Source organism: Zalophus californianus, chromosome 5 (assembly GCF_009762305.2).
Source record: "Zalophus californianus isolate mZalCal1 chromosome 5, mZalCal1.pri.v2, whole genome shotgun sequence".
In the NCBI taxonomy this organism is placed as follows: domain Eukaryota; kingdom Metazoa; phylum Chordata; class Mammalia; order Carnivora; family Otariidae; genus Zalophus; species Zalophus californianus.
The window spans coordinates 60,768,935-60,789,723 of record NC_045599.1 but is presented as its reverse complement, the minus strand read 5'-3'; the positions used below and the strand labels follow the sequence as shown (position 1 = coordinate 60,789,723).

The 20,789-nt window shown below is 37.1% G+C and overlaps 1 protein-coding gene and 1 long non-coding RNA gene across 5 annotated transcripts in view; one reads left to right on the top strand and one right to left on the bottom strand.

Annotated features, from left to right (window-relative positions):
- The window catches only part of ZFYVE16 (zinc finger FYVE-type containing 16), a 51,849-nt gene extending 39,844 nt beyond the window's left edge, over positions 1–12,005 (bottom strand). The window contains exons 1-2 of one of the 3 annotated variants that reach the window (XM_027604518.2): positions 11,588–11,759; positions 8,816–8,865 (exon numbers count right to left, since the gene is read on the bottom strand). The gene's annotated coding sequence lies outside the window, so the exon portion shown is untranslated. Of the gene's footprint in view, positions 1–8,815; positions 8,866–11,587; positions 11,760–11,873 lie in introns of those variants that run through there. The other 2 variants (XM_027604519.2, XM_027604520.2) reach the window with 2 other exon arrangements.
- LOC113928664 overlaps positions 1–19,764 on the top strand; it is a 67,389-nt gene extending 47,625 nt beyond the window's left edge. For both annotated transcript variants that reach the window (XR_003521917.1, XR_003521918.2), the window contains one exon: positions 19,177–19,764. This is a non-coding gene — a long non-coding RNA (uncharacterized LOC113928664). The remainder of the gene's footprint in view (positions 1–19,176) is intronic.
- Positions 19,765–20,789: the final 1,025 nt, after the last annotated feature.

The window sequence follows — 20,789 nt, the reverse complement described above, 5'->3', positions numbered from 1 at the left end:
AAAAGTGGCCACTCTATAGTGAAACTTTGGTACTTCAAAGGTTGAGCACCCTTAGGAAAAGGTCATCTTAAAAGGAACAATAATTATGCTGGCAACAGGTAAACTTCAGAACAATCTTCAGTAACAGTGGTATGTCATCCTAATTTAACAAAGCACATTACTTCTTTTATTTCCATCTTTAAATCGTGGTTATACCATACATATACAATAGTACACAAAAACATAGACATTAAAACAAACAGAAGGAACTTGGAGAAAGGGACAATGCAGGAAACAGAAGAAAACTTCAAATAAACTAATTAATATTCTCAGAAAAGTAACAATGCAACTATGACACAGAAATGGGAAGCCATAAATAAAGAACATATGGAGGGGGAAAAAGTCATCATGGAAAGTGATAGCAAAAATCTCAAATTCAAGTGAAGCTTGTTGGATGCAGTGAAAGCAGTGCTTAGAGGGGCATTTATAACTTAAGTGCACAGGTTAAAAAAAGACAGATCTAAAAGTCAATCATCTAAGCTTCTCCCTTGGGAAACTAGAAAAAGGAGAGCAAGAAGAGCAAAACAAGTAGAAGCAAAGATGACAAAGAATAGAACAGAAGCCAATAAGATTAAAAACAGGAAAACAATAGACAAACAGAAAAAAAAAACACTGAAACCAAAAACTCTTTTCTTTGAAAAAAAAAAATCAGTAAAATTAATAAACTAGGCTAATCAAGAAAAGAGAGAAACACAAATCACCAATATCAGAAAGAAAGGGGGAATATAACTGGATGCTATGGACACTAAAGGAAAATAAAGGAATATTATTAACAACTCTATGCCCAAAAACTTGATAATCAGATGAAATGAACCAGTTCCTTAGAAGACAAAAGCTACCAAAACTCACACAAGAAGAAACAGATAACCCAAACAGCCCTGTATTAATGAAATGGAATCAATGATTAGTAACCTTCCACAGAACAAATCACCAGATCCAGGTGGCTTCACTGATGAATTTTACCAAACATTTAAGGAAGGAAGAAATGATATTTCATAATTTCTTTCAGAAAAAGGAAGCAGAGGGAACCCTTCCTAATTCACTTTATAAGACTAGCATTACTCTAATACCAAAACCAAATAAAGACATTACAAGAAAAGCAAACTACAAACCAATACTGCTCATGAACACAAACATAAAAATCCTCAACAAAATATTCGCAAGTAGAATCCAACAATGTATAAAAAGAATTATACATGACAACCAAGTGGGATTTATCCAGGTATGCAAGGTTGGTTCAACCTCTGAAAATTAATCAATATAATCTACCATATCAACAGGTTAAAGAATTATCATATAATCATATCGATTGATGCAAAAAAAAAAAAAAAAGCATCTGACAAAACCCAATACCTACTCATGATAAAAACTCTAAGCAAATTATGAGCAGAGGGGAACTTTTTCAATTTGATGAAGAATATTTACAAAATACCTACAGCTAACATACATTATGATGAGAAACTGGACGCCTTCCCACCAAAGACTGGGATCAAGGAAAGGTATCTCACAACTCCTTTTCAACATAGTACTGAAAACCCTCCTAGTGCAAGAAGAAAGGTGAATAAAAAGTACACCATTTGGAAAAGAAGAAATAAAACTGTCTCTATTTGCAATGACATGATTTTCAATGTAGAAAATCCCCAAACACTAACCTCTCGAAATAGAGTAGTGAATACAGCATGGACGTAGGATACAAGGTTAATAAACAAAAATCAAATGCATTCCTATATATGAGCAAAGAACAACTGGAATTTGGAATTTTAAAAATGCCATTTATGATAGCACCTGAAAAAATTAAATACTTAGGTATAAATTTAATAAAATATATACAGGACCTATATGTGGAAAGCTACAAAATACTGATTAAAAAAATCAAAGAAGATCTAAATAAATGGAGATATATTCCATTTTCAGGGATAGGTAGACTCAATATTGTTAAGATGTCAGTTCTCAATGCAAACCCAATCAAGATGCCAGCAAGCTATTTTGTAGGACTCAGGAAACTCAGAATTCTGAAGTGTATATGGAAAAAAAGAGGACACAGAATAATGCTGAAAAAGAACAAATTGGGACAACTCACTCTTTCTGATTTTAAGACTTAGAAGGCTACAATAATCAAGGTACTAGAGTACTGGCAAAAGAACAGACATATAGATCAATGGAAAAGAATAGAGAGCCTGGAAATAGACCCACACAAATATAGTCAATGTATCTTTGACAAAGGGGCAAAGGCAATTCAAAAGAGAAAGGCTAGTCTTTTCAACAAGTGGTGCTGAGAAAACTGGACATTCCTATGCAAAAACATGAAACTAGATACAAACCTTACACCTGAATGTTTTTAAAATGGATAATAGACCTAAATGTATTTAAAATGGATAACAGATCTAAATGTAAAATGCAATATTATAACACTTCTTGAGGAAAACATAAGAGAAAATCTACATAACCTTGGGTTTGGTGATGAGTTTTTAAATATAACAATGGCATGATCCATGAAAAAAATGATTAAACTGGATCTTATTAAAATTAAAAACATCTGTTCTGAAAAGAACACTGTAAGAGAATGAGAGGACAAGCCACATCCTGGAAAATAATATTTGCAAAACACATATCTGATAAAGGACTTGTATCCAAAGTCTACAAAAAACTCCTAACGTTAAATAATTAGAAAACCAACAATCCAATTAAATGGGCAAAAGTTCCAAACAGACACCTCACCAAAGAAGATACACAGTTAGCAAATAAACATATGATGAAATGCTCAACATCATTTGTCTTTAGGGACTACAGATTAAAACAATGAGATACCATTTTATATCAATTACAATGGCTAAAATCCAAACAACTGACAATATCAGATGCTGCAAGGGTGTGGATCAGCAGGAACTCTATTTACTCCTGGTGGGAATGCAAAATGGTACACCCACTTTGGAAAACAGTTTGTCTCTTACAAAACTATAGTCTTACTACTACTACATACTACTACAGCAATCATACTACTACATATTTACCCCACTGATTTAAAGATTTATGTCCACACATGAACTTAAATGTGAATGTTTATAACAGCCTTATTTATAAGGGCCAAAATATGGAAGTATTCAAAATGACCTTCAGTAAGTGAATGGACAAATAAACTGTGATACATTCATTCAATGGAATACTATTCAGTGATATAAAGAAATGAGCTAACAGAGCCACAGAAAGGCATGGATGAGTCTTAAATATGTATTGCTAGCTAAAAGCAGCCCATCTTTAAAAATCTACACACTGGGGGCACCTGGGTGACTCAGTAGGTTAAGCGTCTGCCTTCGGCTCAGGTCATGATCTCAGGGTCCTGGAATCAAGCCCCAAGTTGGGCTCCCTGCTCAGCAGAGTCTGCTTCTCCTTCTCCCTCTGCCCCTTCTCCCACCCCCCTGCTTATGCTCTCTCTCTCTCAAATTAAAATCTTTAAAAAAAAATTTTTTTTTTAAATCTACTCACTACATGGGACACCTGAGTGGCTCAGTCAGTTAAGCATCTGACTCTTAATTTCGGCTCAGGTCGTGATCTCAGTGTCATGACACTGAGCCCTGCATTGGGCACTGTGCTGGGCGTGAAGCCTGCTTAAGATTCCCTCAGTCCTTCCCCAGCTGCTCACTCACTATCTATCTAAAAAAACAAACAAAAAAACACCCCAAACCAAAAAACATCTACATACCATACCATTCTAATTGTATGACATTCTGGAAAAGGCAATACTACAAAGAGAGTAAACACATAAGTGATTGCTGGCGGTTTAGGGTAGAGGATAGATTAACAGGTAAAGCACAGGGGATTTTTTTAGGGTGGTGAAACTATTTCGTATGGTATTATAGTGGTGAATACAAGACATTAAAAGCATTTGTCAGGTTATCGCACAAAGAATAAACCTCAGTGTATGCAAATTTTAAAAAATTATTTAGAAGGTTGGGTGATCTCAGAATGGAATGCAGAATGTGAAAAAAGAGGCTACATTTATTACAAATATATAAAACAACCTTACTGAAAGGGGTGGAGAAATACAGTGCTACCTTTGGAAATGAGTGAGTCTGTAAGGCTGAAGGCAAAAGGAACACAAGCATTGTGCTCTAGTTGATAAACTGTTTCCCATGGGGATATGGGTTAACAATTCTGAAACCATTATACATGTATACTGGATTGAACTAGAATTAAGAAGTAAATGGATGGCTGATGATGGGAGCCAGGTTTCTTACTGTTGGAAGGGAAGGTTAGATAAGCAAAAGGGAAGGAAGCTAAAATGATCCATATGGTAATGGATTTGAATTGGAGACATCGGTATATACTCATGGGTAGCTTAATACGGATAGAGATGGTTACACATCTGTGCTAATTTTTTATGTGAAATATTTATAGATATTAGTATAAACACGTGTATCCCTTGCTGTGTTAGCTGAGAGGGCCTAGAAGCAAGACATCCCAGGGGCAACAATCATACTTAGCACCCAGAGCATGGTTTCTCCAACAAAAGGAACCAAGGCTCCATTTTGAGGCAGAAAATATACAAGATGAGCATGGAGCATCTTGTAATCCCAGAAATAAAGTGCATGTACACATGCGTGCATGGATGTATACACACAATGAAGGAGGTATGTTAAAAGGATACAGAAGTCAACTGAAAGAGCTCCCAAAGGCCAAAGCTGGAACAATCTGAACAATAAAATATATAAACCAGTACTGGCTTATAAACCAAAACATTAAAAAAATGAGTTCATATTGAGATAAATAAATAAATAGGGAACAAGACAAATCTCTCACACAGAAAAATTCTGAATAATTTGCATAGATACTTTGCTCTCAGGGAAGTGGAACATAACTCCCTGCTCCGTAAGTGTGCTGTACATACTTTCTTCTTAAGAGTACAGTATAGAAAGGGAGAAAAAATAACTTCACAGTGGAGAAACCTGCCAAACTCTACCTCAAGCCAGTGGATCAAAGAAAACATCAACAGTGGTAAGTCATGTTGATAGTATGTACCCTTGATATGATGTGATGACAATGGCACTTTATCTCTGTTGTCTTCTTCCTAAAACACATTACCTCAATCTAATTATGAGAAAAATATCAGAAAAATCACAACTGACATTCTACTAAATAGTGTACTAGAATTCTCAAAACTCTCAAGAAGATAAAAAACAGAACATCTGAGAAACTGTCACAACCAAGAGGAACCAAAGGAGACAAGACTAAATCAGGGTAGGGCGCCTGGGTGGCTCAGTCGGTTGAGCGTCTACCTTTTGGCTCAGGTCATGGTCCCAGGGTCCTGGGATCCAGTCCCGTATCGGGCCCCCTGCTCCGCGGGGAGCCTGCTTCTCCCTTGGACCCTCCTCCCTGCTCGTTCTCTCTCCCCAAATAAAATCTTTAAAAAAAAAAAAAAGACTAATCAGGGTAATGTGGTATCCTGGATGGACTCCTAGATCAGAACATATTAGGGAAAATTTGAAGAAATGTGAATAAAGTATGGACTTTGGTTAATCCTAATATATCAATACTGGTTCATTAATCATGATGTGTACCATATTAATATAAGATGTAATAATAGGTATGGGGTTAATGGGAACTCTCTGGACTATCTTCCCAATAATCTTATAAATCTAAAACCGCTCTAAAATAAAAAGATTTTTTTTTTTTAATGAAGTGAAGGCACTGGAAAATAAACTTGAGAAAATATCCTAGAAAGTAAAACAAAAAGAAAGGGAAAGAAAGTAAGAGGAAAGATTAGAAATTTAATCTAAAGAGGTCCGATATTCAAATAACAAGTCCAGAAAAAAAGTGTAGGAAGAAACTGTCAAATAAAATACCTTAGAACTGAAGGATATGATCTCCAGGTAGAAAGGGCCCAGTCAGGGCCTAACACAATGAATGAAAAATCCTTATCAAGCCACATCATTGTGAAATTTCAGAATACCAGAGTGGTTTACAGAAAGATCAACCCATTTCAGGCTGTAACTGCATCCCACACCTTTCCCCTACACTCCTGGCCACCCCATCCCATCCTGCTCTCCTTTTTCTCTATTCTAAGGCATTCGTTTACTTCACAACCTTCTAACTTTTCATATAATGTATTTATTATATTGTTTACCATCTGGAACAACTCCCCCCTCCAAGAAATTACGCTTCATGAGGGTAGATATCTTGTATTTTTGTTCACCAATATATTCAAAGTATCTTGAGCAATGCCTGCCACAAAAAATAAGCTTATTACAGACTTAGTGAATAAATATAAAAGCTTCCAGAGAGCAATAGCAGGTCACATACAAAGGACTGGTTATCATAGCTGTCATTGGACTTCTCAGTAGCAACACTAGAAGGTAGAAAACAATGCAACCATGCCTCCAAAATTCTAAAAGTAAATTATTTACAACCCAGAATTCTATATTTAGCTAAGCTATCAATCACATTTGAGAGAAGAATTTTAAAAAATATGTTTAGACAGGCAAGAATCCAGAAATGTTGCCTCCCCTTCAGTCTTTCTCAGGGGCCCACTAGAATATGTACTCTATCAACATGAGGGAGACAACAAGAAAGAGGAAGGGCTGAAGTCAGAAACAGGCTATTCAACACAGGGAGAGACAAATGCAATGCACAGATGATCATACAAGGACACACCTCAAAGAAAGCTGTGCAGCAACAGGCCTAGAGAGCAATGCATGAAGATGGATGCAGGGTGACAGGCAATTACCGGAAAGATGTTGCAAAACAAACAACAGACATTTTAAATCTACCAAAAGGAGATTTACATATCTTGTCTGAAGGGTTGTTAATAAATTAAAGATATAAAGGACAGGGTGCCTGGCTGGCTCATTAAGTGGAGGGTGCAGCTAGCTCTTCATCTCTGGGTTGTAGGTTTGAGCCTCATGTTGGGGATAGAGATTACTTAAATAAAATCTTAAAATATATACATTTTAAAAGATACATTAAAAAGATATAACATACATTCATAAAGATACATAAAAGGTAGATATATAGAAGAACTAAGGTAGGGGCGCCTGGGTGGCTCAGTCAGTTAAGTGTCTGCCTTTGGCTCAGGTCATGATCCCAGGGATCTGGGATCGAGTCCAACATCAGACTCCTTGCTCAGCAGGGAGCCTGCTTCTCCCCCTGCTTGTGTGCTCTCTCAATCTGACAAATAAATAAATAAAATCTTAAAAAAAAAAAACTAAGGTAATTACAAATGCTAGGAAAAAAACAAAAAATTATATAACAAAGAAATAGCACAATATACCTGGTCACCTGTACATATTATGCACATACTTAAATGATGTAAACACTAAATAATGATTTAACTAAAAATTAACATAGAACTAATCTGCAGATAAGAGGTGAGGAAAAGTGCAGTGTTCAAAGGTGGAGGCTTGTGTAACAAACCTAAACTCTCATCTTCTGTGATAGGAAATTGGTAAATAATATCTAAAACTGTGGTAGGATGGGGAGATAGCTGTATAAGTAAGCAGGTTATTTAAAAAACCTAGAGGTGAAAAAGAGTTGAACAAAAAAATAAAGAGCTGAATAGTCTAGTCACTCTGCAAGTGCGTTTCTCAGCAAGGTTCTATAAGAGAATGAAGCCTTAATGCCCTAAGGCATCCACCTTATGTAATGAATTACCTTCTTTCCTATGTTTCTTAAGTATTACTAGTTTTAAACCATCCAGGAGGGAATTAAGGAAATAGTAACGCAATTTATGTTCTAGATGAGGAACACTGATTGAAAAAGGCTGCTTTTGCAGGGTGGGATTCAGGAGAGAGGACTGGGGCAAAAGATTATTGCTTTTCATTTTAAGTCTTGTAGTCTTATTTTACTCTTTAAATTATGTACAAGTATCCCTTCGATAAACATTAACATTACATTACAAATTTAATAGCAAAAAGTAGTAAAGGAACTCTGAATATAGAACGTATTAAAAACATAAAGCATAGGAATTAGAAGGTCTAGAAATAGTCTCTCATCAGAAAAAAAACAATTTTTCTTAAAAAGTATGGAATTCATGAAATATCTATTTATAGAGTTATCTCTATATAGCACACTGTACTACTAAGCATTCTGTCATTTGAGGTGCCTAAAAAGGTATAGAAAAGGTAAGATAAATAATAATAGAATCCAACAATTTATGTAAGATATAATACAGATACTGTACATGAAACCTTTTAACATGAAATTTGAAGCTGCACATACTTTCCATTTCATTCAACTAAGATGTACTTACTGTGCCAATAATCTAGCACATACAGTAAGAAGACACAAAAGGAATATAAGATATACTCCCTATTCCCAAGAAGTTTATGTGTATGTATGATAACCTATTTCATTTAGGTAATATTTTTACTCACCTGACCATTTATGTACTCTCAGATTTACAATCAAATATTTACAATATTTACTTTACAAAAAATGGTTTTAAAAAATGTCTTCATGATTAAAAAAAAAGTGGCAGCAACACAGATTAACCAGAAAACCAACAAAACCAATAGTAAGGAGACTCCTAAAATGGTTCAGATGAGAGATGATGAGGGCCTGAACTGACACAGGACAGAGCAGATGGAAAGGAGATTGATAGAAAATAGTGGCTAAAGAATGGGAAATTCTGGAGAGTGAAAGGGAGAAAAAGCTAGGATTGCTGCCAGGTTTCCATCATGGGTAACTGGGCAGACGGTGGGACCATCAACCATGACAGGCGATACAGAGAAGAGCAGGACTGAGGGAAAACATGAGTTCACATTTGGACTGTTGTTTGCAGTACCTTGAGAACATCCTGGGGGAGATGTCCAATAGGCAGTTGAATACAAGGATCTGGAATGCAGGAAAGAAGTCTGAGATAGGTAAAAGATTTGGGAATTGGCAGCACATACCTGTTAATGGATGAGATCACCTAGGAAGAGATTATAGAGGACAGGAGCCTGACATCAGATAACTAAAGATCACAATTAATGTTCCTAAAGCCCCTCTGGAGAAAACTGCCCAGAGTTATATGTACTTCTATAGGAAAATAGCCAATATGTAATGTTAAATGACAAAAAATCAAACTGCAAAACATCATGCACAGTACAAACCCATTTTTACAAATAAGTTGTTTAAAAAAAAAAGTATTAGCAAAGGTACAGAAGAAAAATATGGAGGGCCAACACCAAACTGTTAATAATGAAAAAAGAAGATAATAAAAATCTGTTAGAAAAATACATTGACACTGGACTATAAATTGGCAACTAATACAAACAACTAATAAAATTATGAAAAAATATTCACAGCACCATCTGTACTATCAACGTAATATGAAGTAGAACACTTACCATTTGTTGCCTACTGAATCAGAACACAATTTTTCTTTTTAGCAATCTCACACCCAACATGAGGCTCACACTCACGATCAAAAGTCGCACAATCTACCAACTGAGCCAGTCAGCCACCCCCACAATTTTTTTTAATAAAAGTGGTCAATGTTTGTAAGGGTATGACAAAAAGAGCATCTCAGATACTGCTGATAGGAAGTAAACTGGTATACCCTCTCAGAAGAACAATGTGACAACATGTATCAACAGTCCCAAAGAGATTCCGTTTGATGTAACAATTCTCCGTTTTAAAAATTTAAGAAAATCCAAAGCAACTGAAAACATGCAAAGATATTTCACTAAATCATTAATTGAAACCATCTAATACCCAGGCATCCAAAGTAATTCTACTTACACACACACACACACACACACACACACACACACACACACACACACACACACACCAAGAGCTTTCAACTTGCAATGTAATAGTGCAAAATTTCAAAGAACCTAACAGCGCATCAATACAAGAATAGTTAAATCATCTTTCTCAAACTAGTCTGAAGACCCCTGGAAGACCCAAGAACTTTTTAGGGGGTCAGTGGGGTCTTTCCTTTTCCAAACACTTATCTATACAAGGCTGGATTTTCTTAATGTGCTTTAGTGTACAAGATAGCACACCAGATTGAAGGGAGAAGCAAATATGAGAATCCAGCTGCCTTCTATAAAGTGAGACACTAGTGATCTGCAAAAATAAAAAACAATGCCACCCTTCTCACTAAATTTTTTAAAGAAAATATATTTTTCAAAAATATTTAATTCAACATGTGAAGGGTTTTTAATGCATAATTTTTAGAAATTTTCTGAGTTTTAATTTCTAAAATACTAAATATATTGCATTAGAGAAAAACTCTTTTAGTCCTCAATAATTGTTAAGTTTGTAAAGGGATCCTGAGACCCCACTGGGTTAAAAAACTGTGATACCATCATATTATGTAACACTGGGATTAATTAAATGGGAACGGAGCTTTATCTGTCATGTAACTGTTTCAAAAGATATTTTGCTCGTGCCTTACTTGTATAATCAAACATCATAAAGTTATACTTATGAAGATTTTTTAAAACATGAGGAAACACTTAAATTTAAGCAAGGAAAGCAGGCAATCCAACTCTATATAATATCTCATCATCATAATTAAGAAAATGCCACGAGAAAAAAGACTGGAAGGTAAAAAGTCAAAATATTAACTGCGATTATCTTTAAATGGTGGAATTATGGCTTATTATATTTTCTTAATCTTTATTATATTTAAGATTTTCTTTCTGACACTAAGCATGCAGTTTAATATCCACCGGAGAGAAAAAAAAAAAAGGGAGAGAAATTGGGTGAAAAATTATATATAGTTTCCCTGGATCAAACCATTACACTTCTGCCGATTCAGAAGACAACGAGCTTAAAATAATTAATTTAAGGAACCTAAATCGACCAACCAATTTCCTATTTTGTTAAATGAAAAAGATGAACTTATCACATGTATGGACTGATTTCCATACCAAACTAACAAGAACACTCAGTCTGGAATAATTTGCAATCACTTAGTACACGTAAGTTAGTAGTTTAAAAGTTAGGTCATCTTTTAGAATTTTTCAGAGGTACCAGAGAAAAGATAGAGAAAAGATAGAGAAAAGCAACACCACCGCATCCTTCTGTCCAAAATGATGAGAAAATGCATCGGTGCCAGAATGGGGTTTACGAAAGAGCAAGGGCGGTGATGACAGATTCTGCTGGAGCCAAGTCCTCCCAGCGCAGAAACTCTCTCTCCGCGGGAACTACAGTCCCCTCAGGCAGGCACAGCCCCTCCCCTGGCGGGACAGGCAGCCCTGGGGGCGCTTCTCCGTGCCCGCCGCGGCCCCCGGGGCGCTCTCCGGCAGCCCGGAGCACTCGGGGCACTCGAGGCGGCCCGGGTGGGTGGGACCCGGCAAAAAGCCGCCGAGATTGCCCTCCCTGCCGGTTCCGGCCCTCCAAGCTCTACCGAGGGGACTCGAGGTTTGAGGATCGTGATTCCCAGTCCAATTCTGGGGGCTCGGAAAGAGAACAAGTCGGGGGCCCAGGCTCGGCCCCTGGAGAAAAAGGAGGGCCAGACCCTGCGCCCAGGTCGGCGGGTCCAGCGGCCACCCCGCCCCCTCCAAGAGTGCAGCAGGGGTGAGGAGAGGCCAAGTTGCCTGTTAATGGGGGCTCTTACCTCCCCACACCCCTGAGGAGCTCTCTGGGGACTCGATGCGACGTCAAGCAGAGGAGCGAAGGGCGACCCCGGCCGGGAGCCCCGGGGGTGCGCTACGCCGGCTCAGGGTTTGTTTTCCCCCCCGACCTGTTGGGGAGGGGAGGGGGAAGAGCAGAGAGCGCAGGCGCAGAAGAGGCTTTCCTACGGCTCACACACCCCCTCCCTCCGCGTCCGCAGCCTCCGCCGAGTACCGAAGCGCCTGCGCGCTGCTCTGCGGGGTCTGGGCTGCGGGTGCCGGGCTTCTTACCGGAAGTGCTTGGGAAGGTTGTGGGGTAATGAGGCGCTTGGAGACCGGCTTCGGTTGGGGACTCGGTTTCTCACTACAGGCCTGAAAGCCGGAATCGGGAGGCGAACTGCGTCAGTGTCCGGCTTCCTTTGCCCTTCGTTGACCTAGCCTCAGCTTCCCCCGCCCCCAGCCTGCAGCCTCCGCAGCCGGAGCGGCTCACCGGCCTGTACCGGACACGCCTGCCGCCGGGCAGCTAACCAGGCCTGCTCTCCGCGCTGCTGTCCTCCCAGAAAGCCTTTTACTTCACACTGGTGTTGCCACCCCCGTTTTTCTCCCGGCAGCAACAAAAATCCTCCCACCCATCCCCGAGTTTAAGCCCTCCAGCTCACTGCCTGCTCCCAACGCTGCTGCCCTTTCCTCTCGTTGCTTTAGTTCTGCTTTTCTAACAATGACCACAAGAACAGCTGCCTCCCCGCGTCTAAGAACAAAAGCTAACCAACTGGAGAAATAAATGCTACTCATGTGATATATATTTTGTGCTTGTTGAGCTTTACTATTTTTACCACAAGTTTCCTATAAATTTAAATGAGGGGAGAAAAGATAATCTGTACGGGGAGAAGAATCCATCTGTTGCCAGAAAGTTTTGCCAGCTCATAATTCATACCAGTCTTTTAAAATTTCAAGAGTTAGGGGCACCTGGGTGGCCCAGTGGGTTAATTCAGGGTAGGTTGTGATTTCAGGGACCGGATCCCCAAGGGTCCTAAGATGGAGCCCGGAGTGGGGCTCCTAGCTCAGGGCAGAGTCTGCTTGAGATTCTCTCTCCCTCTCCCTCTGCTCCTGCTTGTGCTCGTGCGGGTGCTCTCTCTCAAATAAATCTTTAAAAAAATTTCAGTTATAATATATCAGGAGTATTTCAATCAGGTGTGATTTATGGTGAAAGATTTGAGAATTGGTTCAAATTCTAAATCTGCAATTTGCAACTACAGTTTGTGATCTTTCAAAAACATGGAATCTTAATTTTTTTCTCTAGCCTTGATTTTACTAAACTCCGAAATGAAATTGTGTGGTTTTAGTCCAACAGTAAAACTTTTATTGATAGCTTAATTTCTTGAGCATCTACTATATGACAGTCACTGCATTAGATGTTTTGCTTACATTATCTAATTCAATCCTAAGCAACTCTACAAGGTACAGTATGCATTTTCTCTATGTGTTAGGGGTTATTTAAATAAATAACCCCTAATAAATAAAAATGGGGTCACTGACCTTATGGAACCACCATCTAATAGCAGAGACTCGTATATACAAATGTATATTTGGGATAGAAGTATTTATATAGAACTATTCATATAGTATAATACATGTTTATATATATAGTGTGAGGACAAAGAATAGAAATAGAAAACACTGAGACCTTAGAGATAAATAGGAAAAGTATACACATGAATGGTCAATTCACAAAACAAGAAATTTCAGTGCCTACTGCATGTTTTACTAATGTTCAAACTCATTAATAATGAAATGAAGACAAAAGAGATATTATTTCCAGTGGATCTAATTAGCCAGTTTGTTTAAAATGTGAATAAACTCCATTGGTGAGGGTAGAGTGAAATGCGCACTCATCCTGTTGGGGATATAAATTAGGACAAAGATTTTGGAAAGTTATTTGTCAAATCAGATCAAGAAATGTTCACATGACCTAAATTAATAATTTCCCTTCTAGAAATTATAAGGACATATTCCAGAATACAAAGATTTATATGAAATAACAATAAACAACCCCCCCCAAACTGGAATGCCTTTCACATACAAAGGCAATTGTACTTTGTATCACATTTATTTATGGATGTTTCCTCTGTGCAGTGCCTTATGCTAGGAGTTGTAAGGATTACAAAAACGGACAACTCATGAAATTTGCCCTAAGAAGTTCACAATTCACTGTGTCATTCTCTTATTTACTAACACAAATAGTTGAGAGGTTGCTGCAATATAATGAAATTACAAGCTGTTTTTGGAGCTTCTTTGTCAATTAAATTTCCTATGATTTCCTTTGCTCATTGAAAGAAGAAATCTGCACATGAAATGCAATGTCAAATAAAAATATTAATGAAAAAGAGTCATTGCAAAGTTTGAGTAATAATTATTGAAAAACTCCATGTATCATATTTGACCTCTAAAGATCCCAATTTATAATTAAATGGTTTTGACTTCAGGAGATCATCCCAATTGTAACATACTTGGCCAGTTTATTCCTTAGACTTTAATCATTGCTTGGACCATAAGCATTTTTTTTATTATTTTGAAAGGTAACCAGAATCTTGATTATATTAAGAGGCTTAAATTCCACAGTAATATGAACTTACAAAGCTGTTCCCTTTTCATTAGTAATCTGGATGGCGAAAATATCAGAAGCAAATGAAAATAACAATTACAATTATTCATTTGTTTCATGGCTGGTCTTACACAACAAGCAATTTTAGAACTAGGGGTTCATTGCTCCCAAATACAGAAAGCGACATAGAACTGTTAACCATTAGTATTTAATGCTACCTAACCATGTTAGAATACCCAGGTTACAAGGAAAAGAGCTAATTTTTTTTTTAATTATCTGTTTAGGGCCACTTAGATCAGCTATTTGGAGCAATGTCACTAATTAAGAAATGGTTATAGTTTTTGTGACTACAAAAACTAATTTTTTTAAATGCATAGAAAAAGTTTGGAAGGAAATCCATTAAAATACAAGCTGAATTACCTTTGGAAGGTGAAATTATGAGTGATTTGTCCTTTTTCTTTCTAGTTTTTTATATTTTCCAAGTGTTTTACAATGAGAACATATTACTTTAATAATCCAAGGGGAAAACAGAACACTTTAAAAAAGTATTTCTAAATTTATAATTGAGTCAACCAATTACTTTACATTCCTTATGCAATCAATACATTGCATACTGCATACAATCTACAGCATGACTATGGGTCATTAAGAGTGAAATAACCCAAAAGGATGTATAAGCACTTGTGTCTAGATACTGTCTTAGGGGTGGCAACAAGGTACAGTTATCCCCGGGGCTCATATATGATACAGCTTCAACATAATGACACAGGTTTTCTTAGGGAGGAAGTCAGAATTCTTTGCCAAGTATTTCTAGTTCTCTCTTCTGGGCATATGATGGCAATGTATTTCTGGGCCCCTTGCAGTTGAATAGGGCCGTGTGTCTGATTCAGGCAAGTGAACTGTGAAAAGTGAGTGACATGTGTCTTTCTGGATTGGATTCTTTTTACCCACCAACATAAGATATTCTAGAGCCCACTTCCCCTCTGGCACAGCAACAGACAAGACTTGATACTGTGGCTTCTCCATCCGTGTGAGTGCTTGAGAGAGTCCAATGAACAGATCACTTCTAGAATAAGAAATAAACTTTGTTGTTATATGCCGCTGAGATTCTGGGGGTGATTTGTTACTGCAGCATAGCTTAGCCTGTCATGGCACATAAACTTTGTTTAATGCCTCTGAGATTTGGAGGTGACTATTCTGAATGATACACTGGGTGCCTCAATGAGATGCTCTGTGGCGGTGATGTTTGCTAAACTTTTTCCTTCACAGATGAATTACTACTTACAATTATTATGATATGCCAGCTAAATACATTTTGTTGTAAATGAATACTTACCTCTAATACTACTCAGAGTGACAGTGCATTTTTTTTTGCTTTTAATTATTTTGTTATGGAAAATGTCAATCACATATAAAAGTAGAGAGAATAGTGCAATAAACATTGCAGCTTTAGTATCAACAACTCGTGGTCACATCTTATTTCATCTATAAATTCACCCACTCTAGCCCTTTCCCCTCAGCTGGATTATTTTGAGGCAAATCTCATTTATCATGTCTTTTCACCTCTAAATATTTCTACATGTATATTTAAAAGATAAGTACTTTACAAAGTAGAAATAATAATGCAATGAACTCTCTCATATCCACTACTGCCATCTAATTCCAATATGGACAAACTTGTTTCATGTATACCCTTACCCACTTATATTATTTTGAAACAAATACCATATGTCATATCATTTCATCCATAAATATTTCATTATGTACTTCTAAAAAAATTGCTCTTTACAAAAACATAATAATACTATTCACATCTAGAGATTTAACAATAATTCTTCAATAATGCCAGATATTTAGATACTGGTGTTAATATTTCTAATTGTTTCATGGATGTCATAATTTTTAAATAGTTTGTGCGAATCAAAATCCGAATAAAGTCAACATTTTGAGATTGATTGATGTCTAATAATGTTCTCTCTTTTTTGTTCTTGCACTTTATTTTTTTTGAAAAAGTCATGTTTTTGGCCTGTAGAATTATCAGGATTTGGATTTTTCAGCCCCACAGTATCTTTTAATGTGTTCCTTTTGCCCCTATGTTTCCTGTAAGCTTGTAGCTAGATCTGGAGGTTTGGTTTGATATGGGTTTAGTTTTTTGGCAAGGCTGCTCCATAAGAGGTGTTATGTACTTTCATTAGGAGACATAATATCTTGTTGGCTCTCTTTTGTTGATGTTAGCAACCATTGATAATCACTGCTTGGATCCATCTTTCATTTGGCTTTACAAAATGGTGACATTCTATTATTTATTTTTTTTAATTAATATATAATGTATTATTTGTTTCAGGGGTACAGGTCTGTGATTCATCAGTCTTATATAATACACAGCACTCATTACAACACATACCCTCCCCAGTGTCCATCACCCAGTTACCCCATTCCCCACCACCCTCCCCTCAAGCAACCCTCAGTTTGTTTCCTAAGATTAAGAGTCTCTTATGGTTTGTTTCCCTTATTATTTCTTTTTTATTCATTGATTGGAATTCTTCTAGGGATAAAAATTTCCTCAACAACTATTTAGTTTTCCTGAAGTATAATTCATATAGGAAAGGGAAATTAAATATTTGACCTTTTACTTTACTGACGGTTTCCAGAAAAATGAGTTTCTTCCCTTGTATCTTCTAAAGCAGACCAGTGGTAGTGGGGGAGAGTGTGTTAATACATGGAAGTTAAATATATGTACATATATGTATATATGTATGATACTAAACCAGTTCTCTAGATTTCCATTGTTCATCCCAATGTTTGACACTATAATGAACACATCATATTCATTGCCTTAATCATAGCACAAAATATATTATTAAAATTGTCAAAGGAATCATAATTAAACTTGAATTGGATTAGGATTTACTTTTTATTCTAATGTTAGATTTCTACTTTTTTCTATCAAGCTATAAAACAAGTCAATAAGAAAAGGTGTTCTATTAGTTGCTTTTATGTATCTAAGGATAGTCACATCCGAATTCATCTGCAAAAATTTCAAAGATATAGGTATATCATATTAGTACACAGTTACACTAATTTTATATTTTGAAGCTGGCATAAGGAAATTCACCAGAATTCAAATGTGTTCAGATGGAATTAACAATTTCAGGCAATCTAAAGAGAGAAGAAACAACTGCTGATGATCCAAATACACGGCCAGTTAGCATGGAAACTGGAGGCAGAAAGAGAACTGAAATTCAAATCAGAGAAGTGAAATTAATTATTCTCCTTGTCAGTTGCTTGAATAATATTTTTCTGAGAATAAGCTCAAAACAAATGTTAATGTGCTTTCTGAGTTACATAAGTTTAACACTGTGCCACAATTAGGAGAAAAAATGAACTGCGGTTATCATTTCTCCTTATGAATATTTGAGAAAAGAGATCACATTTCCAAGCATTGGAAGAATTTTAGCTCTCTTTGGCTGGAGAGAAGACAAGGAACCCACTACTGGGTGACAGAAACCAACCCCTGCAGGCATGTAGTGACCTTCTCGGGAACTTGGCAATGAGAAACAGGATCTGAAGTCCATGAGAAATCACCTGTGAGATGCATCTCTGAGCCAAGAGGCAGGCTCCAGGGCTCTACAGCAGCATATTGCAGGCAACAGAGCAATGGCATAGATGGCTAAACTATGAAGAAAAAGGATAGCACAACCTCCTAATTTTGACGATACGGAAGTCCAGGATTATTGCAGGACCTTCCTAAGACCTCAGAACAGATTACATTTGATTTAGGAAATAAGGGAATGTGATATTTCTTTTTTCCTGGCATTGTGGAATAAAATTCATGCCCATTGTATGTAATTTTATAATAGTGATCTCTCTCTCCCTCTGTCCCCCCCCTTTTTTTTGTGAGCTCTACACCCATTGTGGGGCTCAAACCCACACCCCGAGATCAAGACTCACATGCTGTACTGACTGACCCAGCCAGATGCCCCTCTAATAGGATCTCTTGATTAAAAAAAAAAAAGTGTATAAATAGAATGGGAATCCTGTCCTTTATTATGAGAGATAATGTTTTCTTCAGGCTTTTTTCCCCTTTTTTGGTAACAGATTGGGTAGTCAGTTCAAAGTGAATTTTTTATATTCACTTTCTTTGACTTCTTCAAATCAAGAAAGAGAAATAGTGATAACCAAAGAATCTTTTCTGCACACTTTGCAATGTGCCTTACTATTTAAAAAAAAATAGAATTATGGGGTGCCTGTGTGGCTCAGTCAGTTAAGCATCCAACTCTTGATTTCAGCTCAAGTCATGATCTCAGGGTTGTGAGATCGAGTCTTGCATCAGGCTCTATGCTGGGCGTGGAGCCTGTTTAAGATTCTTTCCTCTCCTTTTGCACCAACCTCTCTCTCCACCCCCCCAAAAAAATAAAATTATAGATGAAGACTTTTACAATACAAATTAAACTCTGCATGCATATGTGTACATATAATGTGTGTTTATATATAGCAGGTTAGATATATATGTACAGTTAAACAGGTTAAAATATATACACACAGTTAAATAGCTTAAAACAAAGTTTGAAAGTATGCATGAAACATGAAAAGGGAATCATCATCTGGCTCATTTTCCCTCTTAAAGTAAGGTTTTGCAAGATTGTCTGCTATGATTGACCAATGATACACAAGGAGACTGGATAATATAGGACCACATTTCCTCATGTGGCATTTTCTCCCAATTATGGTCATTTCCATGTCCATTTCCTTCTTAACATCAAGGACTCCTGGACAGGATACCTGGTCTTAAATTAACTCTGTTATTTTTTCTTCAATGATTTCTAATCTATTTTCATCTCAATGATGGTTTGTCATTTCTATTACAGTCTGGGCTTGTCTTGCTGTCCTTCTATATATAGTTAGATTTAGATTTGACTAAGGATATTAGTAGTCTTCAGCATATCAGCGGCTTAAACTAGATGTTTATTTTTCTTTTGCATTAACATCCAGATACAAGTGGCCTAGAACTGCCATGGAATTCTATGAAGTCAACACAGACTTTGGATTCTTCTAGTTTTTTACTCTATCATCTGTGGCCTCTATTCTCAAGGTCACCTCATGGTTCAAGATGGATCTTCAGCTCCAGCAAGAAGGAGGAAAAAGACATGGTGGGTCAAAGGGTTCAAGTCAGCTATTTTTTAAGGAAGGGTCTCTGAAGCTGCTACAAGATACCCTTACTTATATCCATTGATTAGAACTTTATTTCTTGACCACATACAGTTGCAAAGGAAGAATGGGGAATAGTCTTCATTTTGGGAACCCCTGTGCACAGCTGGAAATCTAATGGAAGAATGGCTATTGGAAGGAATTAGCAGTTTCTGCCACCCTCTATTTGAACCATGGTGCCATTGAGAGCTCCCTCCCCTTGTTGTGAGAACACAGTAATATTTTATCAAACAGCATGGATCCGAGCAGGCTCGGAATGATTATTGTAACTCCAGAATAAAGGCTGATTTTTAATTGGAGCACACTATTAATGATTACTTTGTCAGTGTTTAATCTTTACCTGCAAAGTCAGATACAAAACCTTTCCTCCCCCTTCTCTTTCTTCCCCTCATCACATATTTGGGAGTATCTGCTCTTGCTGACTCACTTCCTCACCTCCTTTATTTATCTTCAATCTTATTCAGAATGGATTCTCCCGAATTACTCCACTATTCTTGATAAGGCCAACAGTTAACCCATAAAACAAAATTAATCAGGTGTTTTTCTGTCATCTTCCTTGGTTTCTCAGCATTGGGTAATATTGGCACTTTTCTCTTCCTTGAAATCCTTTCTTCCATTGGATTCCATGACACAAAACTCTTCCAGAGGCTTCTTGTAAATGCCCTTTGTGAGCTTTTCCTTGATCAGAACACAAAATGATGAATCTCCAAAGTCCAGTTCTAAGTTCTTCTCTTCTCGGCCATTACACATAGATGAATTTATCTACTGCCGGCTTCAGTTATCACTGTGTTGAGGATTCCCAAAACTCTGTTTATAATTTGATCTTTATTCTGATTTGCAATATCTTTTTTTTCTTTCAATGAGCAAGTGACTAATTTGTCTTTGGTTAGCCAAAGCTGCTTCTTTATTATCCATATGAATGCACAGTAATTTTTTTTTTAAATGTATGAGCTTGGGGCGCCTGGGTGGCTCAGTCCTTAAGCGTCTGCCTTCAGCTCAGGTCATGATCCCAGGGTTCTGGGATTGAGCCCTGCACTGGGCTCCCTGTTCGGCGGGAAGCCTGCTTCTCCCTCTCCCTCTGCTGCTCCCCCTACTTGAGCTCACTCTCTCTGTCAAATATATTGTAAAAATCTTTTAAAAAGTAATTAATTAATTAATTAATAAAACGTATGAGCTTGTCAGTAAACCATAAACTCTATGACCATGTAAAATATTTTAACTAGCTTATCATCATAATGTTTAGTCTTCCACTTGTTAAACGGTCAATCAATATAATTAGGTATCTGCTGTTTCTCAGACACATTCTCTATATAACATTAGGATTTAAGAACAGAAACTAAAGACAATGTATCTTTTATTGGGAATTTTAAAATATAATTGAGAATGAATATATGCAT